General features: G+C 33.0%; 1 protein-coding gene across 2 annotated transcripts in view; it reads left to right on the top strand.

The window, feature by feature from the left end:
- Positions 1-9,326: 9,326 nt before the first annotated feature.
- The window catches only part of LOC125056768 (allatostatin-A), a 50,597-nt gene continuing 35,357 nt past the window's right edge, over positions 9,327-24,566 (top strand). Inside the window, exon 1 of one of the 2 annotated variants that reach the window (XM_047660051.1) lies at positions 9,327-9,413. The gene's annotated coding sequence lies outside the window, so the exon portion shown is untranslated. Of the gene's footprint in view, positions 9,457-24,566 lie in introns of both variants that reach the window. The other variant, XM_047660052.1, reaches the window with a different exon arrangement.

The following is a 24,566-nucleotide window of genomic DNA, read 5'->3' on the forward strand; positions in this document are numbered from 1 at the left end:
TGGCCTAAAAAGTTTAACTTGAACGATTGTCCGATATCTGTCCTTGAAAATAAGCAGGGCAGTTCTTCAATTTACGACAATATACATATATCGTATCACCTCGAAGGCCGTCCGTTCCATAACTAAGCTTTTTTAAGGCAGTTTTTACCGCGCACCACCGCTGTGGAACTAACTCCCCATTGAAGTATTTCCGAACCAATTCGAGCTAGGGTCCTTCAAGAAAAGAGTGTCTCAATTCTTAAAAGGCTGGCGACGCATTCACGAGCCCTCTGGAATAGAGAGTGTCCATGGGCGGGGTTATCACTTAACATCAAGTGAACCCATTTGCCCCCTTTTCAATAAAAAAACATGTATTCAACTAATTTACACATACGTACGTGTGGTACTCAGTTATCGGAGCTTTATAACACTGAATACTCTGTATAAGCACACAGGTGTGGGCTGCGTTGAATAAAACAAAGTATCAACTTTTCATGGATTACTCGGTCAGCATTAAACAATAATGAACCACTCAATGTGACTTCGCGTATGTCGACGCAGAGACATACGGAACAATAATATATTGTTTAGAAAATAATTGAAAGTAGTCACTAAAAATTATCAGTGATTTAGGATTATATGCTATATAGAAGTGTTGGCCTGAAGTCGTGCGTTTGATCCCAGGTTGTGAGCAATGTATACTGGATCGATGGCTCACACGTCATGCTTGTGAACAGCCCTGCGATTCTGTAACTCACTTTTCGAACTCACACAGCGGTTTTCGCATCGGCGGTCTCTCTCAAATCAGTCGTGAAGCAGTCATTTTATGATTTGGCATTCTGAAAAGGTGGGTGCTTGTAGTTTATTGTTTATTATTGAGTGAGTTCGAAAAGTGAGTTACAGAATACCAGGGCAGGCAGGTGCTTCCGGAAACTGAACTGCGAGGCTTTCGTTCAGTTTTGTTATTTAAAAACAAATAAAGAGCGGACCGCATCTGCCTTCGTCTGGTTTCTTCTATGTTTGCCATAGTCATTTTGAATGATGATTTAATATTTTAAAAGAGTACCAAGAGTTTTTTACGCCGGCTTTTTTTTTAAAAATTAATAAATATGTTTATTATGGAACATAAGATACAGGTATCACTTAATACACGCCGCTGACAAATACGTTGAATAGACAAATTTCTGTAAAATCCTCGGAACAGTGAGGTCGCTCCGGGAAGCCTGTGAAGTGCCCAGGAGACTTATGTGCTTCTGGAAGGAGCTAGGCTGGCTAAATTAGCCAGGACTCGTACGCACAACGGACCAATTAAGTGTCTAATTGTGGAAATGAGTCCAACAGCCCTAACCCTAACCGAAGAAGATTTCGATATTCGGTACTTTAGAGTTGTGCAGTAATTAAACCAAGCGATTCCATAGAAGACATGAAAGCTTGAATTTTTTTTCAGATTGTCCGTTTTGTTAGTGTTTGAAAACATTGGTTAAAAAGAAATCGAGGCTTTTATAAGTCCAGAGGTAACGATGCTGAAGTACCCAAATAATTTCTTGTTTTTGGTATATCATGGTAAATAATAATACATTTATATTCAACATTATTCAAAAAAATTAAAGAAACTTGCCTGTATCAACCGAGGGATCCAACACGGCTGTGTTGGATACCTCGTGTGCAGGCACCCGTGCATATTGCACCACGATGTACACTAAAAAAAATTACGAAATCAAATTATTGAATCACCTTAAATACCGCGCCGTGTAATGATGAAGGGGAAGGTGATTACATTTTAAAGGAAAGGTGCCTTTATAGCGTTGGAGAGTATTTAGACCATAAGTTTGATACCAACTATAAATAAGTTCTAATTATGATAATTAATATGAGATGTCATGCCAATTTTTATATGAATTTTATAATTAATCGATCTTGCATAGCTTAAAGCAAACGGAAAACTAATGCGTGTATTAGTTTGCTACGAAAAGGATTTCATGTGTCTATTTTAATTAGCTTATGTTCATGTGATATAAATAATTATTTCGAAAAAATCATCATGACCTAGTATTACTAGTACGCATTTCTAAATATCCGTATGTCACAACAAAATAACGTTGCTTTCGAGTACAAAGCTCGAGTGTGTGGCAATCACAAGAGCTTTGAATACAATGAGCTTTCCCTACAATACATCGACATTTCTCTGTTTCCCCTACAAATTGCAAGTTTTTCAAATTCAAAATAAAACAATAATTGATATATCATTCGACTTTTTACTACGTAAACAGTACTTGATGACGATGATAAAGCTGTGGATTAGCGCCAAACAATAATATTTTAAAATGGTTAAAACCTGAGCAAGTTCCTGTTAACGTGAAGTTATGTTAAGTTATGCGAGTAAAATAACTAAAAAGTAAACCAAGGTGACTGGTACACATTCAAAACCTTAACCAAGCTTCGAGTATGAATTATACTGCATAACCAAAAAAATGCTAAAAAATTAAAAAATGTAGATAATTATAGTTACAGCAGTATTCCCAAGTGTAAGTCTGCAAATTGCTTTTGAAACTCGTTAATATTTTTATGTGATATAATCGTTACACACCTGTAACGATTATAATTTAATTAGTAAGTATATACACACAAGTATATACTTAATAATTTGCTTTTACTCAAACTTAAAATCTTTAGTTTCACACTGGCTAAATTCACAAGAATTGCATTATTTATAATTAGCTATAAAAAGGTTTAGGCTATATGTTATCTTGTTTTTTAATATTTATATTAATAAGTTTTTTATTGTAAAACAAAATAAAGAAACAAAAAAATAAATCTTAGGCCTAATCACTACATACGCTTTGACCAACCGAAAGTACTTGCGAAAGAAAAAAGATTCTTCCCAAGATTGGTACGCGAAGCCATTGAAATCAAAAAACACCCCAATTTCAATAGAGAAGACGGCCTAAAATGGTCAAACACCTGGGATCCAATAATATCCAAATTAAAATCTCAAGAAAAACAATCCGCAAAAATAGAGGACACCGTGAGCCAATTTTGCCAAAACCCTCCATCTTTTAGTCGATACCAACTCCGGGGAAATAAATACAGATAAGGCAACTTTCTCTACAGCTGTGATACTTTTTGACATCCAACATCTTTTGTCTTCAGTCACCGTGACCATGCACGCTGTAAAGCACGCGAAACGTCGGATAAATTTAAAATAATTATGTTAAATAGTTGTAAATTTATAACATAACTTCAATCCGGTCAAAAAGTTTTTTCTTTAAAATAAATCTTCTTAATAAATAGGAAAATCTGCAATATCTAAGGTCATGCATATTTCTGTGCACAAATTATATTTCTTTGTATGCATTGACACTTTCTCCTACGGTGGGGAAAAATAGGGAGACCTAACGATTGACGTTACACGCTAAAATCTGCGACAGGCAGCTGTCAGGACCAGAAGGCTGATAATGAAGAAAGTAATCAAATATGATTAAACCAAAAAAGTCCAGCTTAACCCGTTTCTACGTTGGTTGTTTAGTATTATATGTCATAGTTTTCCCCGCAAATTAAAAAGACTCAATTGATAGTTTTCTTGAAATATAATAACGTGTACACATGTTTAAAGTTCTAACGAGTTACCGTGAAAACCAATAAAACAAACAATATTTTCCAACTCCTTAAACTCGGTAACAACAAGATATCGACAGCAACATATCGTCTATTATTGCGCGTTTTATTGAAAGCCAGTGATTATTTGTGGCCTGTCACTTGCAATATATAACTTATTCCACGTTTATTAACTATTTAAAAATGCATGTATTCCATTATTAATGTTTAGTAATATTATATTTAAGTCATGATTATATTAATCAATGGTACACGACCTCCGAAGGAGTGAAGGCCCACTTTACCGTCATCGTCACTAAGCATTTTCATTGTTTCCCAACTATCTCTTTTATTAATTATTTTTTCTAGGTTTCTAGTGGCTATCCTCTCCTTTTTAAACCCATTCGACTAGTTAAGAAAGAACTGCTGACTCATTTGCCATCACAAATGATTGCAGTTTACCACAATTCACTCACTTGGTCATATATTAACTACTAATTATAAATTATTACTACTAACATGTGCTCGATTACAAAAAAATCATGTGTAAGATAAGGTTTAAAAATCTTTTGTCATAAGTATTATCTTCACATGAAATATCTTCATTGAAATAATCTAAATAGAAACATAGCTACAAATACACACCTACCAATACCCAACCTCAATATAATAAATAATAGTTGTTAAAATTTATGTCGCAAATCTTGTAGCATTTAAGTTTGTACAGCCATCGCGGTTGTTAGTAGGAATATAATCAATGTGCTGAACTGAAACATTTGTTAATTAATGATTGATTAAACTTCGTTGTCTAATTGCACCGTTCTTAGATAATTATAACGTCTCTATGTTGGATGTTGGAAAAGTTGCTCCGCTATAAATACTTCATTAAAATGTATAATACTAAAATCATTTGCGGCCTATATGTAACTACAATGTTAACAGTATAAACAATAAAGCTGCATGGTGTCATTTAAGTGAAGTTATTTTTATTGTTATAGTGCCATTAGCAATGTGCTCACGAACTTAATATGCTAATAACATTATCTTTGGTTCAAGCGAGAAATATAGATTTGAATGGTGACTTGTAATAACAGGTTTTCCCAACCTTTTTCAAGCACCAGTCTCTCAGTATAATACATAGCCTTAAGCTTATTGTCAAGTTTATTATTATTATTATTAATTAAATTAAGTTTAAGTTAATTAAAGTAAGTTTAAGTTAAAGTAAGTTTATCATAAAGCAATGTATGTATAAGATAAATAAATAAAAAAAAATAAAAAAATTAATTAAACTTCTTTAACCGATAAAAAGTCGAATTATATAAAACGGTCAAACAAACATTTGATCAGTCTGGAATGTCGTCTCATGAATTTTATATTACAACTTATTAAATTTTTTATATTCATACTCATGAATGAAGTAAATAAAAGTCTTTAACTGATGATTTCAGGTATCTAGCTTTCACAGTAAACAATATTGAAAGATTTAGTTGGAAATTATCATTTATTTCAATTTTCACTAACGATTCCAAAACTTTATACATTCACTAACAATCTGAAACAATATCTTCTCAACCTCTTCTATGAAACAGAACATATTCTTATTGTGCTCCAATAGTTTAGTTATAAAATGTACCTAAGTGTTATGTAGAAATTATTATCAAGTAGCGAGACTGTCTACCCACGACACAGGGAATCTTAGTGTGGGGGCTAGTGCACTTTCTTTATAGCTAAATTTAGTTCTTATTATGAATAAAAAAGTTGATTTCTTTCTTTCTTTCTTTATAAGCTGCCACAAATTAGTTTTTTGTTTATTTTGTAAATATGTACTTTTGTTTCTTCACAACTTTTTAACCACATTTAGTTTTAGTTCTACGCCCTTATGCAATTATAATTCAACTAAGGGCGTTGAATTAGGATTTATAATGTCCGTTAGGGTTAACTTATATTCTATAGTCGTTCACCGTTATAGTATATTAGGTTGGGGAAAAAGTCTTTTCGCATTATACTATGTATGAACTTGTAATAAAATCTCTTTGGCTATACTATATGTATTTGCCTGTTTTTGTTAGCATTGAAAGTTGAGATTTTAAAGAAGATAATTCCAAATTCATATTAGGATAATGTGTGATTTTTATTTATTTTTCGTACCGTCAAGATAAGTGAATCTAATGAAGAAATTCGATACATTTTAAAAATTTACTACAAAAAAGGTAAAAATGCAACGCAAGCCGCGAAAAAAAATTGCGATGTTTATGGACCTAGTGCAGTGTCTGTGAGAGTAGCACAAATTTGGTTTAAGTTTTTTCAAATTTTTTTTATTTATTTTTTGTTTTGACCATCGATTCTGAACTCTACTGCGAAACACTGATGAGATTAAAGCAAGGAGTTGAGAGAAAGCGGCCGGAATTAATCAACAGCAGGGGTGTGGTTTTTCATCAAGATAACCTCACACATCTTTAGCCACTCAGCAAAAATTAAGAGTCTATACACCTGACCTTGCACCTTCAGATTTCCACCTGTTTCGGTCTTTTCAGAATTCTTTAGGCAGTGTCAGGTTAACATCACGAGAGGACTGCCAAAACCAATTGTCGCGGTATTTTGATCAGAAGCCCCAAAATTTCTATAGCAATGGGATCATATCCCTACCTACAAGATGGCAAAAAGTTATCGAACAAAATGGTACCTACATACTTTAGTTAAATATAAATAAACTATATTAAAAAATGTTGTGAATTTTCTTGAAAAATACAAAATTTTCTTGAGAAACTTTTTCCCCAACCTATTATGTTGAATCAGTTTATTGCATACTTGCTGAGTAATATTTTTATTATCATGGTTTCAAAAGTCCATCAAGTATTTAGGTGTCAATTACTTAATCGACTGTTCGCAAAAACCGATACAAAATGTTTGGGAATTCATCACTGTTTCTCCGTATTATTATTCATTGCTACAGATACACTTAACTAGATAAGATTATAATGATTAAACGGTTTGATAATTTATAATGATGATCGTAATTTCAATATAAAGGGTAATATATAAATATGCATCATATTAATTGATGTTAGATTAAAATACCAATATTTTATGTACGTTTTTACAGATATAAAAAGAAAAAAACAATGGCGCTGCAACTTTTTAGGGACACTGTATCTGTTTCGTGGTCATTTGTGTTTTTTTTCAATATAATCAGCGTAAAATAAGAAATATTTAAAAATAATTACGCCGTATAAAATTTAAACGCCATATCTAGTCACTTTATGCCGACCTGAACGGCGTAGGCTTACCACCCACGCTTGATTCGTGACGTCAAAGTAGGCTGTTAAATGTGACGTCATTAATATACCTCTATTCAGAAGTAGTGTGTGACACATAAAAAAACTGCGTGCGTACAATGTACACATGTCAGAAGTGAAACTTCTTTGTAAATTAATTTGAGTAATTAAGCTGCCCAAATCCCATAATTTCATTTTGCCAGTCTTTATATATAAATGAATATAAATACTAAGGCTCATTAAAAACCAGAACTAAAATTAGTTGTTGTTATGTATATAGAAATACCACCATAAATATGGTAACAATTACCAAATAATTTAACAAAATAATTATTATCATAATTGCTAACTTATGTCCACATTTTCTAAAATAGCCAACTGGGTGTTAGCAAAAAGGTCTTGGTTCTGTGCCAAGTTATTTACTTAATAAAATAATAATGATATTGATATGTATTACAAACACCAACGGTATTCAAGTATGAGTAATTGCACGATAATAATCGACAAAAACGCTGCACATCTTCGTGACGTTCCGTAAAAATCTTACCCTCATGCGTCTAAAGAAGTTTCACTTCAAATAATTAAACAAGCTTTCGTTTGTATCTTCACTTGCACTAGGTACCTTAAATGACACAACTGTTAGATAATCACACAGGGGCTAGTGTGGGGACTAGTGATAGATGAATTTCGTCATGAATAAAGTATTTATTTTTATTATTTTATTTCTATCTAAATGAGTGTTAAAACGGTAATTAAATTAGCCTAAATGCTAATGTCGAACTTGACGACTTTTTGAAAAGCCTAAAATCTAAAATTATTACATATAAACCACAAGTTCTAACACTTTTTTTTTTTAAAAAGACAATTCACACCAATTAACCTAGTCCCGTGCTAAGCTGGTGAAGCTTGTGTTATGGGTACTAGGCAACGGATATACATACATATTATAGATAGATAGACATATAAATACATATTTAAACACCCAAGACCTAAGCACAACACCAAATGTTCATCACATCGATGTTCGTCTCAGCCGGGGATCGAACCCGGGACTCATGGATTCGCAGTCAGGGATACTAACCACTAGACCAATGAGTCGTCAAACTTAATAAGAAAGAGTTTCTAAATGCAAACGTGTAATGAAGCGTATCTCTGTGGGTTGAAAAATTATTGTACAGCTGCTGTTGTGGTGAAACTAACATAACTCCAACGCTGTAAGTATTATATATAAATAGAATACACCTACGTCTAATATTCTGAATACACATAGCTGCTTTATACGTATGTTCCACAAATATTAATATCTTGTATGCATTTTTATACTTTAAATTTGTAGTAATTTATAGTAAGGTGTAAATTGGGACTACTAAAATCACCCCAATCGATACCATTGATACGCAAACATTTCCTAACATTAATTTAATAAAAAATATATATCATTACGTCTATTTGAATCGTCTCGTCAACAATTATAACACTATGAACTCATTAACACTATTACTTATTTAATATTTGAAGTTAAAATAATTTAGACATAGTAATTTCAAGTCAAATTAAAAATATTAATAGGGTACATCAGCAATCAAATTGTGTTCATGATCATTTAAAATCCAATAAAATAATTGGAAAATCTCGTACGTATTATCCTTGTCACTGATCAGTTTTTTTTCAATAGGCAATCAACAAGAGATCCTTCTGTACCTGACAGATGGTACGAGAAAATATAAATTGTATATAAAATTCAAACGCACGACCTGAGGCTTAACAATCAGCACGCTTAACCACTAGGCTAACAATGATAGATCATTTTATATCCTGCTATTTTTTTATATTTAAATATGCAATCAGGATGCCGCTAGCAATAAGTGATTACACAGAGTGGCTCTATGTATGGAAGACTTATGTTGAAAAGTGAAATTTTAGTATACCCGCATAATATCAACGCAAAGATAAGATTATACCAACGCAAAATAAAGAATTAATTTTGGTTTTGCAATATTTTGTTACAGTCTTGATACGAATAACGATACATTTAAATTTTACGATTAAACAAATCTATAAACACGTCCTATTTGAATAAAATATTTTTATTATAAATATCTATTATTCACATTAATAAGTTTTTATTTTTATAATATATTATTCAGATTAATAAATTCTCATCAAAATTGTATCTGTATTCATTAAACTTAAATTATTTTACAATATGAAGTATGGCATGATTTGAAATATATATTAAATTTATAAATAAAACAATTCTTGATTCCTTACATTGTAAGAAGAAATAGGAATAGTCTAAAAATGTAACATTAAAAACTGTAAACTTCAACCAATTTCTCATACTTAAACGAAATGGAGTGCAGTTAACGCAAATTAAATCCTTGCATATTTGGGAAAGAGCTTTGAGCTTTTCATAAACTATAAGATTATCATCTATCTCCGCCCAACGCCTATGGGAGGTGCCTATATAAGGTAGCTACGACCGCGAGCGGCGTAGTTGATCCGCGAGAGTCGTAGCATGCTACGCGTGTAGAGTCCGGGAACTTTGCTACGAAACTTCGCCAAGTAAGTTTTCCTGTTTTTTAATTCACTTCTTACGTTGCTACAGGTGAGTTATAAAGTGCAAAATAAGATAATGTCCTTATTTTATTATTACTATTATTGAGTTGTTTTATACTAGAAAAAGGAAGAAATTATATTACAAGATAATCACAAAAAATATGCTCAAACGTTAAAATGAATCTTAATATAAAAACTCCCTATTATATAAAAAATTGTGAAATAATGTATAACTTTATTTTCTTTTAATAATGAAATAATTAATACTTTGTGAAATATAATCTTTTTAAACTTCAAACGTTTTTGAGCTTTGATGGCTACTAATGGACTCGCTATTTCAAGTGTAATATTTTTAAATTGAAATCATTTTTATAATAAAAACTCCGGCTCAAAGTATCAAAAATATTTACATGGATTAATAATGTAGGATTGTGTTATTGAAAAATAAAAGTTAATTTGAAAAAAATATTATCGAGCGTCAGTTTAATAAAAATATGTTAAACGTTTTAACAATTTAGTAATGGCTCAACAAATATAATAAATGATTTTTTACCATATTTTGTACTATGCTATTAACATGTCGGTCAGGTCGGTGTAGAATAATTGTAAGTGATTAGTAACAGACAAATTATTTATTTTACATTTTAAAATATAGATCAATATCATGTCGGATACTGCTTAGTTATTGAAACCTGTAGATAAAATTAAAACGTGTAACTTACACTCACGTTAGAATTCAGTTAAATAAACTCCAATAAAGGTTAATTTGTATCTAATAGCTCACCTCAGGTTAAAAACTGCTTAATTGTGGTCCATTTGTTTAAATCTTTACATAAAACCGTAGGTAACTGATTACTCTTAACTGATTTAAAATTTATCTGAGATCGTCTTAAGTAGTTTATGTGTGCTCAGAGAGAAAGGGACGAATTTGAACACAAATTTCATTTGACCTTTTCCAAAGCCAACCTTTAAGCAACTAATGCTTTTGTTACATGAACAAAATACTTAAACAGAATAAATTTGAGAAAAGTAATAAACTAATAATATTTCCTTTTTCCGAAACAACTTGACAGGAAATGGACGTATTAAATTAATAATATTGAGTGCTTCGATGTGATTTCAATATTTATTAGGCGGAAAAGGTCGCTGTGGAAAATTGGCTGAAGGCACGCATGCATTATTTGTGGTATGCTTGTAAGCTCTGAGACTGAGCTCATGCTTCAGAATGTAAAGAATTTTAATCTGCATTATCAACATAAGATTTTAATAACGGTTATGCTAAGAAATGCCACTGCACACGTAGAAAGAGTGAGCTATAGTTATGCATGATCATTTTAGTCTATAACATTAAAATTGTATTATTAAAATATCTGTTAATTTGAGCAATAATGTTTGGGAGTTAATATAACACGCCGTAGCTAATCGTTCAACAACTTAGTGTTTATTATACCGTGAATTTGGCCAATAAGGCATATTTTTAAGATAATTTTAGTTTTTTTATAAATCTACCAAGGTAGAAAGACTTTTACACTCTCGCTTCCATAGTCTCGGAGACCAGATTACAAGGACAGGTTCTATATTTATTTTGCATGCCTCTTATCGAAATCAGATACCGCGTATACGGGACAATTGTCTTCTTAGCTTTATTTTCTCACAAGAATCACATTGCGTCGAGTTTTTATTTGGATGGTAATAATGTATAAAAGCCGAAATATCTAATGAGTTATTAATATCTAACTAATAACAATGACTTGTCACTGATACTCAGCTCCCAAAAATAATGTAGATAAAATATATTTTAGTTAATTTTCTTAGTCATCATTGATTTTATACCTACTAAGACAATCCTTCACATATATGCAACATACATATAGTGTGATAGGGCCCGTTAATAGCGGTCCTTTGTATGAGTGCTTCTTGTCCGGTCAAGATCATAGATCATGTTATGATAAGCTCCGCTATTCTAACTCTAGTAGGCTTACGGCCAAAACCAATACGCAATCTCAATCCAATTTTAGCTGTCATAGACTGACAATTCAATCCATTTCTAAAGAAAAGCATGCCAATATTCAATACATGGACTGAGATACCAATCTAATTATTCAACCAATCGTTCAGAGGGCGGATAAGAGATTGAAGATTGCCCTCTGTATGAAAATGAATGTTTACTCATGCCAACAACCTATCTGTCCATTTTGACAGTTGCTTCGAACGGCCAAATCAATCTCGGATTGCTATCGGTGAAACTCGTATGATTTGGGTTTGGGATTGCGACCTAACTTAATATTCATTGGGAAAATTTATTCATCTTCGTCATCTTCCAGTTCTAGTGATAGTGATTTGGAAGTTTAAATGCAATTATCCGATTGGGATAGTAATTCTGAAGCTGGAAAAAGACAACGTACTTCTGTGCGAAGACATAAGAAGACAAGAATTAATTATATCCAGAGCCTGAATGACGCCAAATTCATATTTAGATTTAGGTTAACAAAAGAAGCTTTGGAGACACTTTTACACAAAGTGATGTCTATCATATATGACTTCTTGCAGGTTTCATCTTTTCATCAACTTTTGTAAAAAAAATTTAAATATTAGCTACAACCAAAAATATTTGTTACTATAGATACTACCTACTAACTCCACTTCAAAACCTCAAGACTCCAGCAGAACATCTTTATAACGAATCTCAAATACGAAGCAGAAATGTGGTGGAAAGGACATAATATGGTGTTTGGAAAAAATCGGTTCCCCAAAATCGGTTTGTCAAAAAAGGTTTTGCTTCAAGTATCTCGTGTACAAGCCGTGATAGTGGCATGTGCAGTGTTGCACAATATTGCTATTGATATGCGAGATGAACATTTTGAACTACTGCAACAAGTAGATGAACAAGCTGATGATATTGATCAAAGCGTAATTGACAACGTTGGAAATGCAAGTGTGCGAAGTAATCTTATAAGTGATTATTTTGCTTTATTACTATAATATTTTATAAATTACAACATTTTTGAGATAAATTAAATAAAAATTCAATGCTTTTATTTAAATAAAAATACAAATTTTTAATATAATACATCCTCACTCCAGGCACAAAATCTATAATTTTTCTAATTTATTTAACAATATATTTTTTTCTATGGCCCATAATTCTCTTTTATGCTCACTTTCTTTCTCTTCAAATGCCCATTGCTTTCTCTTATTTAGAAGCTCTTCCTTTCAATTGACTTTCATTTCCTTCGACAGACAACAATATCATGTCTTTGACTTTTTCCTCTATAGGGGGTAAGAGAAGTAGCAGCACTAGGGCCACCTCCTGTACGATATGTTTCAGCATATATCAAGGCAGACTTTTTTCTTGTAGCCCTCTTTAAGCTTTAGCACTGCGAAAGTTTACCCCACTTGTGCTATTAAACAGCGCCTCCAGCGTCTTCCAGCACTGCTCTTTCTCCTGCCAGGTGACTGAGTCACTCTTTTTATTTTCTAATATATTGTTATGGTCAGCAACAAGCGAAGTTAGAAGGTCAACTTCTTCCCAGCTGAAATTGACGCTTCTTTCACGTTTTTGCGTAGACATTTTTTTAAGTTAAAGAACCAACCTCGAATCACAAAAACAACATACACAAACTACTCAGAAAAAATTTATATTTGTAATAATATGTACTAAAATACTCAATAACCTAACAAACAAAAATACCATATGAAACTGACAGCCCGTTTCGTTACAAGTAATATTAAATGACCAACAAAAAGGTTAAGGTTCTATGTTTTTCTATTGAATTTTGTAACTTTATTTGTTCGTAACAAAAAAACAAACAAAACGTTGCATAGCTATTTGCTACTTTATCCATACATTGTGAAACAGACCCTAAGTCTTACTTATTTTATTTCGTTCCAAAAACACCAAACTTTTGGTATGCTTGAACACAACATACCTATTGCATTGAACGAAACGCGGTCGAGAGGCAAGGATCACGCTAAAGATTGCTGTCAATCTTTTGTCAAATAAACAATCGGATAGCAGAAATGTTTATTGGCATGCAGATTGGAGATCGGTCTTTAGATATGAATCAGTCCAAGATTGGTTATAATCATAGATTGAGGATACATTATTAATTTTGGCCGTTAGTGCTTTTTCCGACGACGCGATAAAAATCACTTTAGCATCGGTTTTAAATGTACTATCACTTTTACGCTGTTGTATCACTGTCTGTTAGAGTTAATCCTCTTTTTTAATGTAGGAAGCGTAATACATCGCAAGCGTTGCGCCTATATAAATAATAGTATTTATTAGTACTTGGACTTGGTAAATGTGTGAAAATAAATAGGGCCAAAAACTAATCCATGAATGAATATTTTAATTTGTTTACGCCACGTTTTTTATATTTTTCAGATTCCTTTGAATATTCTCTCACTTTTAAAATGAATTACATATTTACAAAATTTAGAAATAGATATGGTACACACATTTTTTGTATAAATTATCTACAACTTAAAAAAAATAAAAATAAATCAGTGGCGCTACTTTAGGTCTGGGCCTCAGATTTCTGAATCATCTTGATCATTTTTCAATCTAATTTTCAAGTAGGCGATCAGCCTCCTGGGCCTGATATACGCCGTTGACTTTTTGGGTCTAACACATGTTGGTTTCTCATTATGTTTTCTTTCACCGTTCGAGAGAATATTAAATGCGCACATACAAAGAAAGTCAATTGGTGCACAGCCGGGGATCGAACCTACGACCTCAGGGATGAGAATCGCTTGCTGAAGCCACTAGGCCAACACTCATCACTACAACAAAGGATTTTATTATTCACCGCGTTTCGATGCGGCCGCGATTATTAGCCCCTATAAAAAAAATGTAGATTCATAATAACCGTATTGTAACGAAGGCTGTATGAGAAAGGTTGTTTGTCGGACTCCGTATAAATATAATACAAATTTATCATTATAGTCTATTCCAATATATCACAATGTATTCATTCATGTAAAAACATGTAATGAAATAAGTTCTATTTGTGCCAAATTTGGATCTCGAACTAATTTTAACCACATCGTCGCTCGCGTGGTTAGCAAGTGTTTTGGGTATTGGAAATGTTTACCCCTAGAGGTCGAAATAAATCTAGAATGTAATTTCAATAATATTTGATATTAATACTTCAAATATAGTCACTAGTGGCTTCAGCGTGCGACTCTCATCCCTAAGGTCGTAGGTTCGATTCTCGGCTATGCACTTTCTTTGTATGTGCGCATTTAACATTCGCTCGAACGGTGAAGACCTAGACTCAAGAAATTCGACGGCGTGTGTCAGGCACAGGAGGCTGATCACCTACTTGCTTATAAGATTGAAAAATGATCATGAAACAGAAATCTGAGGCGCAGATGTAAAAAGGTAGCTCCAATGATTTATTTTTATCCTGTTGTGTTTTTATATTCATGAAAATTATCACTTGATTCAGTGGTAGCTAGTTACAATGTCACACAGATACCCAAAACGCACCATAAGCGTTAATGCAATCAATGCTTAGTCTTATTATTCCATTGTGTACCACGAATCAAAGTTATCATGTAAGGGGTTTTAGCTGTAAGATTATAATTAAATTAAAGGTAGTCTAATATCGGCCACCATAGTGATAGGGTCTAACATCGACCAACTTAGAATAAGAGTCTCGTATCGACTATAAGTTAAGAATACTAAGTGTAATTTACTTAATAAAGTTTTCCTTTTTAAAAAAACCTTTGAATACCGTCGCGATTTGACTAGCTTGTTCCAAATAAATATTTTGATTAAAATTAAATATTTAAACGACCTAAAGAATTCCTTTGATAAAATCCTATCTACAAGGATTAAATTTACAAATATTGATACTATATTATTAAATACAACGTATTATTTAAAACAACTTCTCACTTTAACTATTTTGATAAACTGAAATACAAATAGAAACCTGGAAACCTATGGAGAATTAAATATAACACATTAGACATCACAGGTATGAGATAGGCTTACATTTTCGTTACAAATGAACATCAAAGTTCTTTGGCCACTTCAAAGTAAATCAGTCATATCAAAGCCTTAGGCGGTGAAATAAATATCCACGCCACGTGAGTCAAAAAAACTGAGCCAGTGCTTTGTCATTTTAACCCAATCCTTTTTTGTTCAAAGGCTTTTGCGTGATCTCTCGATTTATCCCAACGCCTCAGGCAGGTATTATTATACGTATATTTTTTTAACCTGTCATGTATATTTTTTTAATACCTTTAAATTATTATAATACTTTTACTAGCCGACATTTGCTTAATTACCGGAAATCCTCTTCTAATGTGTAAGCACATACATACTTTATATTATATGATGAATTAAAGAAGAAAAGACATCTAGTAAAAAAAACAAACTTAAACATCTATGTTTTGCTTGCTTGATCAAGTTTATTATGTCTACCCACATTTTTGTTTTTTTTTTTATTTTGTTATTTTATATACGTACCTACATCTGTGCGCTCTAATTTTTAATCTTAATTTTACATATTGTTTCTCAGTAAGTGAATTATGTATGCAATTCTTATGAGAAATAAAGTTATTCTTAAACCTGAATTCTAAGGTTTGCTTCTATCTCATTGTAAGTATACAAGTGAGTATCACTGCATGATTCCATCATCAAAGTTTCTGTCATTATATCTACAATAATATTTAACTATATACAAAATGTTGTTAAATTAAAATTAATGATTATCGTTAACATGTGTATGTATCTGCTATCTTTGTTTCAGTGTTTTGATGTGCTTAGTTACAATTTATTTATTTAATTACACTTCGTTACCATATCTTTTTTTATAGAACAGGGGGCAAACGGGCAGGAGGCTCTCCATATAAAAATAATATAAAATTCATACATATAAAAACAAAAAAAAAACATAAGTTATTAGGCAACGGACGGCCTTATCGCTAACAAGCGATTTCTTCCAGACAAGTCAATATCAGGTCTACGGTAATTCGATGGCCTAGTGGGGATAAATTATGTCTAGTCACTCAGACATAAACCTTTTTTAAACGATGTGTTCATAAAGTTCACGTAACCGCGCTAATCGTTATTTAGCCACTCCTTCACAACGACAAGATTCGGACAGTTTACGCCTAACGCATCATTATCATATCAATAAATTATTTCGCTCCATTTAATATTACTGAATATTTTATTGTAAAGGTTATACGTATGATTTCAAATACAAATTTGTAACATAATAGTATAACAACGTGTTATATTAAAAATGTCTTTCCGAGTTTCATTTTTGTATCAAAATCTACTAGAAAATAATTGTTTATATGAGGCGCAGTTACTTAGGTACCATACACAAAACAAGTTACTTTAAAAAACACTATAAAATACTCAATCTACATCTATTGAGATTGGGACTGCGCTTAGTACATACACATATGAACTGGGTCGTATACCTTTTACCATACATTTATTTGTTGAGGTGAGATAGGAAATAAGGAAATATCATTTGTTTCAGGGAACAACGTTACTTTAAAGCACTAATATCCTTATTAATTATTAAATACTTCTAATCACATGCTTGACCTAAACCATATTCGTATTATTATACGTAAACACACTTTGATATCTGGGTAAATTTATCTATGTTCAGATGTTAGAGTGGATGAAGGGTAGTGATTCAAGGAACATAAACGAGATAAAGAGAAGAAGAAAGAAGAATGCTAAAGTCATTCGAATCCCGGTTGAGCAATGGATTTTCTGTCTATGAGTGTCGCTCAATTAATAAACTAAACTGAAGCAAGCATATCTTAGTAAATTTTAAGAATAATATACTTCTTGTGTTACATTAGATACAATAACAGTACAATATGAACACTACATACCGTAATTACAATACAAGTGTTTACGACACAGAACTAATAAAGTTAATTGCTTTTTATCAAATTAAGCCCACGCCTAGTTGCGACAGTACTCACTAGTTATTCAATATTAATATCGCTCAGTATGAAACTTTTAACATAAGTGTCTACCTACTATCCAAAATTAAATTTATTAGTAATTATTATAAGAGGCATTATGAAGATAACAGGTGACTTATGTACCTTTACAAAAGTTCTGTCTAAAAGTTTATTTTACAGTCCGTTTTAAGCTAATCCGTTAATCGAATCTATTTTTTTTTGCCGGGTATTAAACTTAGGCCTCCGCATTTTATATGTATAAACACACAAACACACACACACAATACAACATAGTACGTACCTATATGTTTATATATTTACACATGGCGTATTTATATTACGATGATGTTGAGTAACATCATCATTGGCTATACAGCCCCTTGTGGGCCTTTGTCTCCTGAAGTACACTTCGCCATCGCAATCTATCCAGTGCTTCCCGCATCCAACTTCGAGCCCCTGTTTCGAGGTCCTTGACAACTCCATCACACCAACGCCGCCTCGGTCTACCGGGTTTTCTCTTGGCACCGGGTTGTGAGTTGAGTACAGACCTTGGGGTTCTGTCGTCCAGCATTCGGTGCACAATTCTCGACCACTTTATGAATTGAACGATGTTGGCGTCGTCAATATGAAGGAATACATTCATTTTTTTTTTTTAGACAATTCACACCAATTGACCTAGTCCCATGCTAAGCTGGTAAAGCTTGTGTTATGGGTACTAGGCAACGGATATACATACATATAAATACATATTTAAACACCCAAGACCTAAGAACAACACCAAATGCTCATCACATCGATGTTCGCCACAGCCGGGGATCGAACCCGGGACCCATGGATTCGCAGTCAGGGGTACTAACCAATAGACCAATGAGTCGTCATTCTTATTTAAAAAAATCTTACATATAAAATTACGAAAGCGCGTTCATATATCAAACCTCAATCGCAGTTGGCCAGCTCGGTGAATAATATTCGCCCTTACTTACCTACATTGCGTAGGATGAACATTTTATTTAAATTAAAACGAAGTAAATATTTTTCGTTTGCAGTGAATTAAATTAATTTAACCGTCAATCATGTTTCGAAAAAGGGAATTTTGCAGAGCGTGCTCCGCTCATTCAATTAAGTAGACTTATTTTATTTTTCGCTTTATTAAAATGGTGATTAATTTTATAAAAAATATTATTTTACGAGTCATACCGACATATTGCCATTAACTAAATTGTATGATAACGCCGTAACTGTCAGAAATACTCGAATAGACTCGTAATTAATGAATATTGAATCGATCAATTTTTTCAATTATTTAGTTGAAACAATGTACTGACTTAATTCTTATAATTTGGTGCGCAGATAAATGCATTTTAGTACATGAACTTTCACAATTTTAACTTCACTTCCCGGCATTCGTACGCACGACCGCAACGTTAAACCTTCCACGCTAAACCAATTCTTTTTGAAGTTATACTACTTTAGGCGCGTTATGAAAAATTGATGAGTGTGAAATTTTACGATACGCACCGTGACACAAAATTAACAGTATGAAGTTGCCCACGGAAGATGCTACGGCATTGGACATAATTTAAAAACAACATTCGAATAATAATAGAATTTATGTCACACTTAATGTAAGAGAATAATAATAAATATTTATTTATTTAATCTTCCAAATGTTAAATGAACTTTATTGACTATAATGACTCCTTTTCCAGTCTTTGATAATTTAATTGTAATTAATTATTTACATGCAATCAAAAACTATTTTTAATAATGCCAAAGAAGTATAACTTCTTACGCGCGTACACAAGTACACGTACCCTTTTTTTATGTAACAGGAGACAGAAGGCTCGCAAGTGCGTTGCCAGCCTTTTAAGAATTGGTACGCTCTTTTCTTGAAGAACCCTAAATGGTATTGGTTAGGAAATACTTGCCCCGATATCGGAATACGAAGGGCATTCTGTGCATCCACCACCGGGTGCTAAGCGTCTCGGTGGAGGATAGCCAGATGGGGATTATCCACCGCGAGCGCGTGAGGTACCCCCCTGCGGTAGTTAGTAGTACAATACTCACTCATTGCAATAAATACGATTTTAACAAATTGAACTTATGATATACAGTAACGACTGTTGTAGCACCTTTCTTAATTACATTTCAGAACTGTCAATCAGCTAATTGATAGCTCGCTTAAACGCTGGGAACAACAAAATCAATTAGTGACACTTAAATTGCTTTAGACGTTCCCTTAAATTTTGAAATTACATTAGTTAAATTTTTGTATCAAACGTAGTGTTATATTTTAATTTTTGTTGGATTACCAGTCTTACTTAGGGTAAAAGCATTAAAAGAGCGTAAACATTCCTCAAGGGCCGGCAACGCACTTGCAGTCTTCTGCAGTTGTAATTATGAATTGGCAATCAAGCAGTTAATTCTAAGTGACTCGATATAATATTTATTTAAATTAAAGCTTTTATTTTATTGAAATCCTCGATAATTTAAGGCCTCTGATTTATTGGCTAGCCTTTTGAGTGTAGTTAATCATTTATGATAAACGGTGTATTCTTATTGTACCATTCCCCTTTATTATATTAAATTGATACACCCAACAATTATTTCTGATTGAATCACAATTCCGTATCATTTCTTGATATCGCCCGGAGCCAATGTATCCACAAAATATCTATAATTACGGCCCAAGGGGATGAAATAGACACTTATTTTATCACTTCAATTGTGTTTTCGTAGAACAATAATCATAATATTGTTGATATACTGCTAATGTTACGATACTAAGAATGGTATGAAAGTAGATAAAGATAGTTGGGTCCTTCACGAAAAGAGCGTACTAATTATTAAAAGGCCGGCTACGACCTTTCGGCAATGTGTCCATGGGCGGCGGTATCGGGTGAGCCTCCTACCCGTTAGCTGTTTTATAAAAAAATATGAATTAAGTTCGGAGATTAATGATTAATATAACTGAAACTCAAAAAAAAACTATTTAAGATTAACGAGAATTATCGAGTATCAAGTTGAAAAAAATAAATAAGTTTTTAATTAATTAACTTTAAATTTTAATTTTAAACCAACCACAATGGCATTAAATATAGAACCTGCTTCAAAAATATAAATATCCATAAATATTATGATTCTCTTTTTGCCTTTCCATTAAATTAATATTATTTACTCCAAAAAATTATTCTCAGATTTCGAAGTAAGAAATTCACTTGACACCGTGACTGAAATGACTTCCTGGAATGCAAAATACATTTCCATTGTTTCATGTTGTTCGAATATTTCGATTTTAATTATTTTAACATCTACGTATAAAAATTGTAACAGCAATACATTTAAAATTCTTATTGTTAGTATATTATTTTAGTCAGGTTCATCTGATGTTAAAAGATGAGATATCCGCCGCCGCCCATCTACACTGTCAATACCAGGAGGTTCGCGAGTGCGTTGCTGGCCTTTTAAGAATTGGTACGCTCTTTTCTTGAAGGACCTTAACGCCCGAACCCAATCATCGATCCACAATCTCAGATTGAAAATAACTGAGATCAGACCGTGACAGTCGATCGATCTCCGATCTGCATCCCAATAACCAAACCCTACGAAGACAATCCATTTTTAGTAAAACAAAGTAAATAAAACTTTACAAATAACATTAAAATATACATTTTATTTATTTAAAAATCTGGTGTATCCACAGACACCGATACGACCTCCCAGGGATAGCTTGTATCGACAGATGGCTATTACCATCCCTCGATTGGTTATTGGCACACGTAGATTAAGATTACTATCTCAGATGGTGGATTATGGATTGAGATAAGTTATTGGGTTCGGGAGTAACTCGACTTGTTAGGAAATACTATAGTGGATAACTGGTTCCACATAGTGGTGGTGCGCGGCAAAAACTGCTTTAAAAAACGCTCAGTTGTCGACGTGATACGGGTGAATTTTCGTATTCTGCCTTCATAATCCTGCTGAACTCAGCAGCTACGGAACTGTTTTCGATGTACAGAAAGATTATAGGCAAAACGCATACAACACATGCAAGCAGCATTGCTAACAGAACAATATCGTAATGTTCAGTATTCACAAAGAGTTTCCGTTATTATTTATGAAAGGCGGTTTTCTATATTCTGACATGATTTGGCCGCGCGTGTTTGGCGTCATGCATGGCGTCTTATGTAGCTAATGTTATGTATAGTAACAAGTTCAGGTTTGAATATTTTCAGCCTTCGAAGTAGGAATTTAACTCCTAAAAGCTGTAAAGAGAATGGTCCCTGGAATGTCGTAAAGTAAAATTAATTGTTTCTATTGTTGCGAGGCGCTTAATATTTCTATCATAATTAAATTTAATATCTGGTCTCAGATAAACTGTGTAATATTTTCGACTTAGTTTGTCTTTAGTACTCAAGAATTGAGCTTCACCGAAAGTCTTATTAAGAGATTTATATCTGTAATTTGAATTATTCTTAATGAAAGAGAATTTTATTAAATATTCGTGTACAATTTTTTCCTGCAACTTCGATTTTGTTCCCTTTGGAGTAGAGACTCTTGGGCCGTGAGGTTCAAGTGCACAGGCGCTTATTAAAGATTTAAGTCGGCGACTGGTTGACAGTACCGGTGACCCCTTAAGCTTTCTTCGCTCAACGCATAAGTATCGCAACATAGCGAGGAAATGCTGCCAGCGTTAAAGGCACACACAGGGACAAAACATTTTAAATTTGTTTTAATTTTCTTTTTATTTTTGTCATGACTATGTAGGTTAAAAATTCATATAAATATTGTATGATGTATTTTAATAATCCTATTACATTGAGTGATACAAATGCACTCTGTGAAAGCCTAATTGCTCAGGCAAACTACGAATATTTAATCTATAAGCAAACATAAGCTAACATTCGAATACCAATTACATTGTAACGATGTTATTATTGAAAATTATTAAATTTTAATTAAATGGCTAAAAAATAACTGTCTAAAAAACATTCCACTTAAAGTTAGGGCCTCATTCACGAGGTTCAAGTTATAATTAGTTCCAATTAAAATAATTGAGAAATAAAATGAAAATGTCATTTTTCAATAGCCGGTGATTCCTATTATTAGCGCGACTTGAAATTGACGCTTAAATCACTGATTACTTTAAAATGTGTCTACTTGACACTTCCTGTAGTAAGACGGTTCTTGAAAATAGGATATATAATTTAATATTTATGGAAATTTATAATCAATGATATCCTTCCTTTATTGAACTACGTACGTGATTAATAAGAGATATTAATGGAAAATAACCTGGTTCTGACATCCTTTTATAAGCTACATTAACTAGATAAACTAATTTAGTCTCACACAAGAAGGTTTTACCGTGTTCCTATTAAAAATGTATAAGTATAGTTATAATTTATTTAGCTATTACATTTTTCGCAAAATCAGAAATATGTTACGCTTTTTTAAATTGAATCTAATCATTGAATTGAATTGATTAATTAGAAGTGCATGCCGATACAAAAATATCAACTTTAATAATTTAGATGGCGATAAGTGATCTCTTAAAGACTGTTACGCATTTTTGATCACATCATAAGAACCTCACGCAGCTCTGATACTGACTAAGAATTAAGATTTCAAGGCCGGCAACGCACTCGCGAGCCCTCTGGCATTGAGAGTGTCCATGGGCGGCGGTATCACTTAACATCAGGTGAGCCTCCTGCCCGTTTGCCCCCTATTCTATAAGGGGGCTATAATTTAGTTAATTCCGTATATACTGTCTTTTTTTTTTACACTTACTGCTGTCTAACTTTGTATGTATTGTAAGGCCCGTCACCAATCGATTAAACTAAAAGCCTTGTGTCTTCAAAACACACATTCGTAATACAATTATTCATATAGTTTCTTAGTAGTGTTAGTTTTATGAAAACACATTTCATATATATATTTCACTTCATGTACCACAGATCGTATTCCAAAACAATTAACCTGAATGTGTTGAAATAAGTGGTTTTAATTTTCTTTCTGAAAGGAATTCATATCAAACGTCGATGTTCCTGTCAGTGTTTCAATGAAATTCGTAAACGTTGAATCGGATGTCTGAAATCCGTGGCATTTGATTATTTTGCGAGAGAAAATTCAATTTATTTTTGCGGTGTTGACCTAGCGTCTTCAGCGTGCGACTCTCATCCCTGAGTTCGTAGGTTCGATCCAAGGCTGTGCTACAATAGACGTGCGTATTTAATTATATATTGTTGAGTGTCTATGTGCGTATTTAACATTCGCTCAAACGGTGAAGGAAAACATCGTGAGGAAACCGGCTTGCCTTAGATCCAAATAGTCGGCGTGTAACAGGCACAGGAGGCTGATTGACTTGCCTATTATATTGACAAATGATCATGAAACAGCTACAGAAATCTGAGGCCCAGACCTTAAAAGGGTGTAGGGCCACTGGCTTTTTTCCCAAGCAATGTTGTTTATAATTTACATCGGATGATTTATCCTTCACTATTTATGAGTAACATATGACTTGTTACTGTTAACAGATATAATTTTTATTTTTCATTCCTCCATTTCTTGTGTTGTCTGTATTTGGTCTGGTGAAGCTACCCGTCCACCGTTGCTTTTTGAGTCTGTCTAAGTGCCCACCTTCATTTAAGGTGTAAAGTTCTTATTTCATCATTCTTTTCAATTATTAGAAGGCTGCTGTATATTTTTTTATTGAACTTCTTCAACGGGCACAGGACAAATACAATTATAATTTATGAACAAATTCTTTAGGCCACCTGAGCCTGGTAGGGTTGAATTTCAGTCATCTTAAACTGCTTCAAGATAATTATGACTTTTCATAAAAAAAAAAATTATCTCATCTCCATTGTAAATAAAAATAATCAGTGGCGCTACAACCTCTTTAGGTCTTGTCCTCAGATTTCTGAATCTATTCCATGATCATTTTTTAAATCTAATAGGCAAGCAGGTGATCAACCTTCAGTGCCTGACACACGCCGTCGACTTTTTGGGTCTAAGACATGTCGGTTTCCTCACGACGTTTTCCTTCACCGGTCGAGCAAATGTTAAATGCGCACATAGAAAGAAAGTCCATTGGTGCTCAGCAGGGGATCAAACCTACGACCTCAGGTATGAGAGTCGCACGCTGAAGCCACTAGGCCAACACTGCTCTATTGTAAATAAAATGCCAGTAAATATTCATATAGTGCA

This window comes from Pieris napi, chromosome 15, assembly GCF_905475465.1.
Source record: "Pieris napi chromosome 15, ilPieNapi1.2, whole genome shotgun sequence".
Lineage (NCBI taxonomy): Eukaryota > Metazoa > Arthropoda > Insecta > Lepidoptera > Pieridae > Pieris > Pieris napi.